Consider the following 9,112-nt stretch of genomic DNA (forward strand, 5'->3'; position numbering starts at 1 on the left):
ACAATAGGGGAGACCGCATGGAGGGTTTAAACAAGTACAGGCAGTGAAAGGGAAATTGCATTTGCCTGGCGCCTGGGGACACAGATCACAGCAATCTTCAGTAACCTAGATCAGACTGTGCTGACACTGCAAACCTGAGCAAACTGGACCAGAACGTTTGTTTTGCATACCACTGAGGCAGCGGGGAAAACCCACATACAACATCCACACAGAGGTTTGGGTGACAAGGAGGGTGGCCCAAGCTTGGGAGAAAGAGATTCATGAATCAGAGTACCCCAAATCAGGCAAGGGGAAAATGCACCCAAGTAAAAGCCCCAAATCCCAGACCCATGTGGAGGAACAAAGGGGGTAATTGAAACATGGATAGTTATTATTGGAGCTATCCACCTCCATATGCCCATCCCACCATGACAGACAGGGATCAACTGCAGGGACATCTGAGGCAGCAAATGCTGTTGCAAGGGAAATACTACCATGTGGGTGCACAGGCCACTTTGCAAAGGACTGCAGGGTACCCAGGCAGTTAGCACCATGGTAGGAGTCAGGCTCAAGACCCCGATCCACACTGCTGGAAGGACCGGAGAGAGATGGGAGGGAGATCATGCAGCCAAATTTGGTGAAGGAAATTCCACCCTCTAACTCCTTGTGCCACTGGATGCAAAGACATCCCAAAGCTTGACGGAGACGTGCATCTCCTTACTGGGTGTGCCATGTCAGATGGGACAGTGTGGAACGGCCCCTGGTAAACAGCGAGGTGGAAGGCCACCTCATTATGTTTTTAATGGGACACAGGAGGTGTCCAGAATGGCACTTAACGCATCCCACGATTTTGGTAACTCATGACACACCCGTTGGAAAATTCTTCTGAACGGATTCACTGGACACCTCCAGGAGGGCGAGGAGACAGAACCCGTAGGATTATCACCCAGCAGGACTGGTTAATGTCCACACAGACACCAAGATCATTTTAGGCTCAGACCTTATGAGGAAGTGTAATTTATCTTTGACCCGACCAGTCATTGTATTTGGTAAATGTTGTGATTGATTGATTTTATTGCCACATGTACCGAAATACAGTGAAAATCATTGTTTACAAGCGATAGATCAGGCAGATCACAGCGAGCAAAGGATGTACAGATCAGAAAGACTTAGAGGCATTACATGTTACATTGCAGGTTACATTATTTGAGGTTAGAGTCCATTCAACGTCTGATAACGGCCAGAAAGTAGCTGTTCCTGAACCTGCTTGTGTGTATGTTCAGGCTTCTGTATCTTCTGCCTGAGGGAAGAGGTTGTAGGAGATCATTACTGGGGTGTGATGGGTCTTTGATGATGTTGGTCGCCTTTCTGTGGCAGCGAGCCGTGTAAATGGAGTCCATGGATGGAATGTTGGCTTCCATGATGGTCTGGGCTGTGCACACAACCTTCTGTAGTTTTTAATAGTCCTGGGCAGAGCAGTTGCCATACCAGGCCGTTATGCACCCAGACAGTATGCTTTCAATGGTACATCTGTAGAATTGATGAGGGACCTTATGGACATGCTAAATTTCCTGAGCTGCCTGTGGAAGAAGAGGCGTTGTTGTGTCTCCTTGACTATCCCATTTACATGGGAAGTTCAGGACAGGTCTTCAGCTATTGTCACTCAAAGAACTTGACGCTTTCCACTCTCTCAATCTCAGTTCCGTTGATGTAGATGGGGGTGTGTTCTTCTCCTTTCTTTCTGAAGTCAATGATCAGTTCTTTAGTTTTGCCGACGTTGAGAGACAGATTGTTTTCATTGCACCACATCACCAAGCCCTCTTGAGCTGTCTGAGCTTGATAAGGCCCCAGCAAGGATTGCAATAGGCACACACTCACACACATGGAGCAATTGTGGATTAGACTCACTGAAATGACTGAGGACCCAGCAGCACAGGCAATTCTCACAGAGCAGAAGATTGTGTTCACCAGTCACAAAGAAGACTGTGGGTGTATAGAGGATAATAATAGACAGAATAGGCCCAAAGCCACAAAAACAATATACTTTCCAAAGCAGGCAGAGGAGGAGGTGGCCAAGGTCATTAGCAAGGAGTCCTATGTCCTGTAACATCTACCAATAAGTCACCAAAATGGCTGGATAAGAAACTGGGTGCCTCTCAGTGATCTACCATTGATTATAGGCAACTAAATAAAACTATCTCAATCATGGCAGGGTCAGTAGTGATTAGCCCCTAGCCATAATGAGGCAAACCCCACAGGCAAAATATTTCCCTTTACTGGACATTAGTAATGGATTTTGAACTATCCCCCTCCACCAATGGGGCCATTATAAATTTGCCTTCACATTTCAGAGCCAGCTGTACACATGGACCTTCTTGACTTGAGATTTTTACAATAACCATTTTAGATCAGCACTATCTCTTTCACAACATTTTTGGTCTATTTATGTTTCAGGTATTAAAGTAAAACTTTGGATGTTGAATATTGATGGTCTATTTCCACTGCAATAATAATGCCTTAATGTTTTTTTCTCCCCTAAACTTAATTCTGCTCCTATTTTTGCAAGCAGTATATATTTTTTTCATTAAAATTAGTGCTATTTATTTTTCTTGGAAAAAGTGCCCCAAGACAAGTGAAGCGAAGGAGGATTGGAAATATGCTAGGCAGCAGCAATGTGTCTAGTAGGAGATCCTATAGGCTGGATGTGATGGAAACAAAGCTTGGTTATCCCCCAACAAAATCAGTCTTGTACCCTCTTAATGTGATTTTGGGTCCATAAAGAATTATGAATCAAAAATCAGATTGGCTACAACATTTGAAGAGCCAGTGTACTGATTTTCCTTAGCCTGTTGAAGAACATGCACCAATGGATTAGACAGAGGATTTGCGAAGTTTGGTCCCCATTTCCTTTGCAGTCACGGTTCTGCTGTACATTTGAGATGAGCAAATCCAAAATAAGAACTAGAGGACCAATACTCCAATCACGTTCAACATTTGTTTGGCCACTTGCACAGCAGACTATAGGAGAAAGAAAAATGCCTCTCTAGCAACAGCACTTCTACAGTAATCAGGTAAGCACCTATCACTTGATAACATATATTCTGTTAAAGGGAATATACGAACAACATACGAACAATGATGAGCAGGAGAAGATTGTTTTCAAATATGATAAGATCCAGCAATCCAGTCCCATATCATTCAAATGCTTTATACACCCCAATATAAAGACTCTACCCTGCACCCAAAGCCTGTGGTCTGTTGAGTGAGGGGTAATAAACAGAAAGGACATTGAAGTCCATGACACACACTGTTTCCATGACTCATGGCTCCTCTGATGCAAAATCTCATCGACAAAACAGATGGAGGATTTTGCGGATGATCCTGAAAATGCAAAGGATACAACAACATTGGCACAGTTCGCAGACACCAGAGACAATTTTAATAACTTCAATCAGACAGTCATCTGTAACTTCCTCATGCCCTTTATAAAAATTCTCCCTAAAGCATCCACGTTGCCAATGATGCTGGGCAAATTCTGTCAACTATAAAAATAAAAAAAAGACTTGTTTTTCTAAAACTTCAGAAACAAATTATTTTCTTTCTGAAAAGTTGTATCTGAATCCAATGTGCTTGCAACGACACTGTCTCTACTTGCTAACAGTTTATGTTTAGAATGTAATATTCTCAGCCCAGTCCCTGCTTTTGCAGCTTGTAAAGGTGCTTGTCTTCTGAGTCCCGGTAAAGGGACCTGCTGAGGTTCAGATAGCTGTCAACCTCTGCCAACATAACCAAAGCATCATCCTGCTTCAGGCTATAGCACTTCATCAGTAACAGCGATAGACTGGCTGACATCACATGAAGTCGCTGGAGGGTTGGGCAGAATGGTGTTACTTACTGCTCCACTTCTGGTGTTCGTGCTGCTGATCTGTGTGTGAGCAGACCCCAAGACCACATTGCTGAAGTGTCCACCTATATTGTTTGTATTTTGCTGAGCAGGTAAGTGAACCTGCTGAAAGAGGAGGTGTTAGCAGCCGCCTGAGCCAGCATGATGGATGTGAAGTCTGTCTTCTCCGATATGAAGGCCACACTGCAGTCAACTCTGAAAATGTTACATGCCCCAAGGCAGAGGGCAGTGTCTCAATGTGTAGCAGGATAGCCTCGCTTGTGGATAGAAGAATATTTAACATTATCTGTCATGTGATTGATCCATCCAACTATGTCACTGATGACTCTCAATAATCTATTGTGTTCTCAGTGCATCTTTCTTACACAGGACCCATGAATTCAGATTTCCTGTCATCTTCAGCGAACGATAAGTTGTGAGATAAACCCTGTGTTTTCAGTTTGAAGCCACTGCGGTCTGTGTGACTCAGTGGGTGAGCAACGTTGTAAAAACATAATGATCTATTTTGAACTGCACTATGTGTGTGTATGGTCTGGAATGTAGCCCAATATGGTGGAAAATACGGCAGCCAGGCCCACTCAGTTACAGCGTGCCCCTGCTTCAGAATCCGCATGGCAGCGAAACCTCCTGCCTTCAAATCAAACAGTGAAAGGAGCTGGTGAGGCATTCCCAGCTGCTGCCAGCAGAATGTTAATAGAGGTCATTAATGAGCCAATTGACACCCATCATCTCTGAGCTCACTGTGGCTTTGCGGTGGCACAGAGGCAAGATAGGAGCTTTCTCATGCTTTCCGAAGGCTGCCTTCCTATCCGGCTTACTGACCCCAGGTGCACAGGAGGGAACGGGGTGGGGGAGAAGGATTGTTCCTTGTAATCAGGCATCCTGTGCTAAATTGAGGGAGTCAGCTCCTTGTGGGGAAATGGCCCTTGATTCCCTCACTTCATCCTTGCCGTGACCCCTTTCCTATGATACCTACCTCATGATTTCTATCTCATTTACCTTTGGTCTGGGATCCCACCATGATCTTGGAACTTTGGTAGGTTCATTGCAACCCACAGCCAGCACTCCTACTGGAGCTGGTGGTAATGAAGAGCTGCTTGCCTCTGATTGGATGACAACCATGGAATGACACCTCTGGGGGCCTTAATTAAGGGAAGCCCCTGATGGTGGCTATGTAAATGCCTGAAAACCACCTGACTTCATCAGGTCTTCCCCAAAAAACTGATAGGATTTTGCCACCACTTCTCCAATTGACAGGCAAAACTCCAGTCAGCCTGACAAATTCCCTGCTTTTGAGTCACTGTATCTTATTAGATTAATGAATGAAAGCCTCCTATCAATTTAATTTCCATGAGCAAATACTGTAATTAAGGCTGCACATTCCCAAGATGGCAGTTTCTCAACGAAGGGAACAATTCCAAATGTAGATAGACTTCATATGAAATTTTATGTGAAGCAAATTATGAAAATCAGCTGCTCCCAAAACCAACAGTTAAGAAACAATTTAAAAACAATGTCAGTTCTACCAGGAGAAAACAGTGAAACCTATTAACTAAATTAATCTAGCCTGGTGAATTTGTACGAAAAAGAAAGGATTTTGCAGAATATTGTGATGATACAATGGTTTTAGAAGGTGTATTTTGTCCTTTTTTTAAATGAAGAAATGTTGAGGCAGAAGGACCGAGCAATCTGCTCCAAAGCACATAAAGTAAATAGCTTGTGAGGCCTTGGTTTTTTTTCAAAGTTGGAGCAAAAGAAGCAGCCTGAATGGGTGGGATCAAGCTCTCGCAGAACCAGGATTTTGTTTTAGTTATAGTTTTCAGTAGCAATTGTTGGGGTCTTGAAGCTGAATGTGGAAGCTTTTATTCCTTTCTCTGTCGCAGCTAAATGTGAGAGTCCCCTTCTTGCTGCTATGTGAGACAATCTATTTTACTGAATTTGCCTTTGCCAAGGGTATGTTAATGTGATATTACAATATTGGAACAGTTGATTAGTGGTAGTTGATATATATTTATAATTTTGTTAAGCATTTCTACAGAGTTACAGTTAAGCTAATTATTTTCTTTAATTATTATTTTGCCTGTATTTTAATTATAGTGTGTTTTATTTCAATCCTGGTAGTTTGACCAATTGAATTCCAACTGAAAAACAACTCTTGCCTTTAAAAATCAGAAGAAGATAGGGTCTAGACTATCTTCTTAATATATTTGAGGAGGTTTGGTCTGGTCTTTAACAATATGTTTCTCTATAAAAGGAGACTATTTTTATTTGTTGATGGAATGTGCATATCACTAGCTGGGGCAGCCATTTGTGGTACCCATCTCTAATTGCCCTGGAGAAGGCAGTAGCGAGCTGATTTCTTGCAATCTATGTGAGGTAGTGAAACCCACAATGCTGCTTGGAAGAGAGTTCCAGGATTTTTACCAAGCTGCAGTCATATTGTTTCAAGTTAGGACGGTGAATGGCTTGGAGCAAACCTTGCAAATGGTGGAGATGCTCATGATTCTGCTACCCTTGCCCTTTCAGATGGTAGAGGTTACGGGTTTGGGAAATACTGTTGGAGAAGCCTGGGTGTCCTGCTGCAGTATATATTGTAGATGGAACACACTGCTGCCACTATGCATCAGTGGTGAAAGGAGTGAATGTTGAAGGTGGTTAGTGGAATGCCAGTTAAGTAGGCTGCTGCATCCTTTATATTATGTTGACCTTCTTGAGTGTTTTTGGAGATGCATCCTCCCAGGCAGGTGGGCAGTATTCCATCACACTCCTGATTTGTGTGTTGTAGATAGTTGGCAAGCTTTGGGGAGTCAGAACGTGATTTACTTGTCACTGAATTCCTAGCATCTGACCTGCTCTTATAGTCATAATATTTCTATGACTGATTTAATTGTGTTTCCAATCAATGGTAACATCCAGGATGTTGGTAGTGTGGCTTCAGTGATGGTAATGGCATTGAATTTTAAGGGATGATGGTTAGCTTTTCTTTTGATGGAGATGGTTATTGCCTGGCACCTGTGTGACATGAATGTTTCTTGGCAGTTATTGACCCAAGGCTTGATGTTGTGCAGATACCGCTGCATATAGATGCAGACTACTTCAGTATCTCAGGAGTCATAATTGATTGTCAGCATTGTGCGGTCCTCAGCAAACATTCCCACTTCTGCAGAGATGTCCTGGAGTTAATATGATTGACCTCCAATAACCACAACTATCTTCCTTTGTGCTAGTTATGACTCCAACTAGCAGAGAATTTTCCCCTGAATTCCACTGAATCCAGTTTTGCTCAGGCTTTTTGATGTTAATTTTAGTCAAATGCTGCTCATTGTCAATAGAAGTTACTCTCACCTCTCATCTGTGATTCAGCTCCTTTGTCCATGTTTGGATCAAGCCTGTAATGAGGTTATAGGTTGCCTGACCCTTCCAAAATAACAATTGAGCATCAGTGAGCAGGTTGACATCACTGTTGGGGACCCCTTCTGTTCCTTTGATGATTCAGAGTAGACTGATAGGGTAGTAATCAGCTGGGTTGGATTTGTTGTGCTTTTTGTGTACAAGACATTCCTGGACAATTTTCAACTTATTTAACTGTCTGGTAGATGTATATGTTGTTGCTGTACTGGAACAGCTTGTATAGGAATACGTCAATTTCCAAACACACATCCTTGGTATTATCATCAGAATGCATCAAGACCTACAGAACCATAAGTATCCACTGCCTTCAGCTTTTTCTTGATATCATGTAGAGTGAATAAAATTGGCTGAAGACTGATGTTAGGGGACTTCAAGAGGAGGCTGAGACTGATTGTCAACTCTGTACCTCTAGCTTGATGCAAGTGCTTCAGAATTGTCCTTTGTACTGACATGCTGGACTCTCCTATCATTGATGAAGAGGACATTTATGGAATGTCATCCTCCCGTTAGTTTTTTAATTGCCCACTATCATTCACAACTGGGTGTGACAGCCCTGTAGAGCTTAGATCTGATCCAATATTTGTGCGACTGCTTTGCTTTGCCTGCTGCAAGCTGTTTCTGCTGTTTGACATGCAATTTGTCTTGTGCCATAGTTTCATGAGGTTGACACCTCATTTTTAAATATGCCTGGTATGGCTCCTGGCATGCTGTCATGCAGTCTTCAATAAACTAGTGTTGGTGCCCTGGCTTAATGCTAATGGTAGAGTGAGGTATATACTGGGCCATGATGTTACAGATAGTTATTGAATACAATACTCTGCTGCTTATGGCCCACTGCACCTCATCGATGATCTTTTTCCAGATGGTGGACCTATTCAAAATCTATCCCACTCATCACAGTGAGTGTCACACAATATGATGGGAAGTATCCTGAATGTGAAGACCAATCACTCCATCGAGTCAATGCTAACCCTTTGAAGGAGCTTTCCGATTATTTCCAATTCCTGTTTCTATCACTTTGTCTTGCAAGTTTTATTTTCTTTTTATAGTATATATCCAATACACTTTAAAAGTTAATCTTCAATCAGCTCACGCCCCTCTTTCAGAAAGTTCATTCTAAATCATAACAATTCAATTCATAAATAAATTCATCTAATGTTGCCAATGATTATTTAGTCAGACTACTATTATCACAGCATAAAACACTCTTGAAGAGTAATTTGTAAAATCCCTTCTTGTTACTTTATGAATGAAGCATGGCTTCCTCTTTGTTGCACTAGAGAAATTGACTTTAGGTGGTACATATTATGTGATTGCCATCCATTAATTTATAAGTTTGAGCATGTACCCTGAACAGAACTTTGGAGGCTTGGACCAGGGCCAGGATATATTCAAATCTCATGGCCTGGCTGCTTAAGTTATTACATACTGACCTCATGCCATACTAGTTTATCTATATTAAAAGCATGTGAAACCACCAATATAAATTGTTGGACATGAAAAGTGGAAAAGCACCTGCTTTGTTATAAAATTTTCCTTGAAAAATCAAGCATGCGTACGTACAAATTAGGAGCAGGATTTGACCTTTTGTCCTCTTGTGCTTACCCTGACATTTAACATGGGAAGGCAACGGCCTAGAGGTATTATCACTAGATTATTAAACCAGAAACTCAGCTAATGTTCCGGGGACCTAGGTATAAATCCTGCCATGGAAAAAGGTGGAATTTGAATTCAATAAAAAAAGCTTCTGGAATTAAGGGTCTAATGATGGCCATGGAATCATCATCAATTGTAGGGAAAACCCATCTGGTTCACTGA

The sequence above is a fragment of the Rhincodon typus genome, chromosome 25 (assembly GCF_021869965.1).
Source record: "Rhincodon typus isolate 14 chromosome 25, sRhiTyp1.1, whole genome shotgun sequence".
In the NCBI taxonomy this organism is placed as follows: domain Eukaryota; kingdom Metazoa; phylum Chordata; class Chondrichthyes; order Orectolobiformes; family Rhincodontidae; genus Rhincodon; species Rhincodon typus.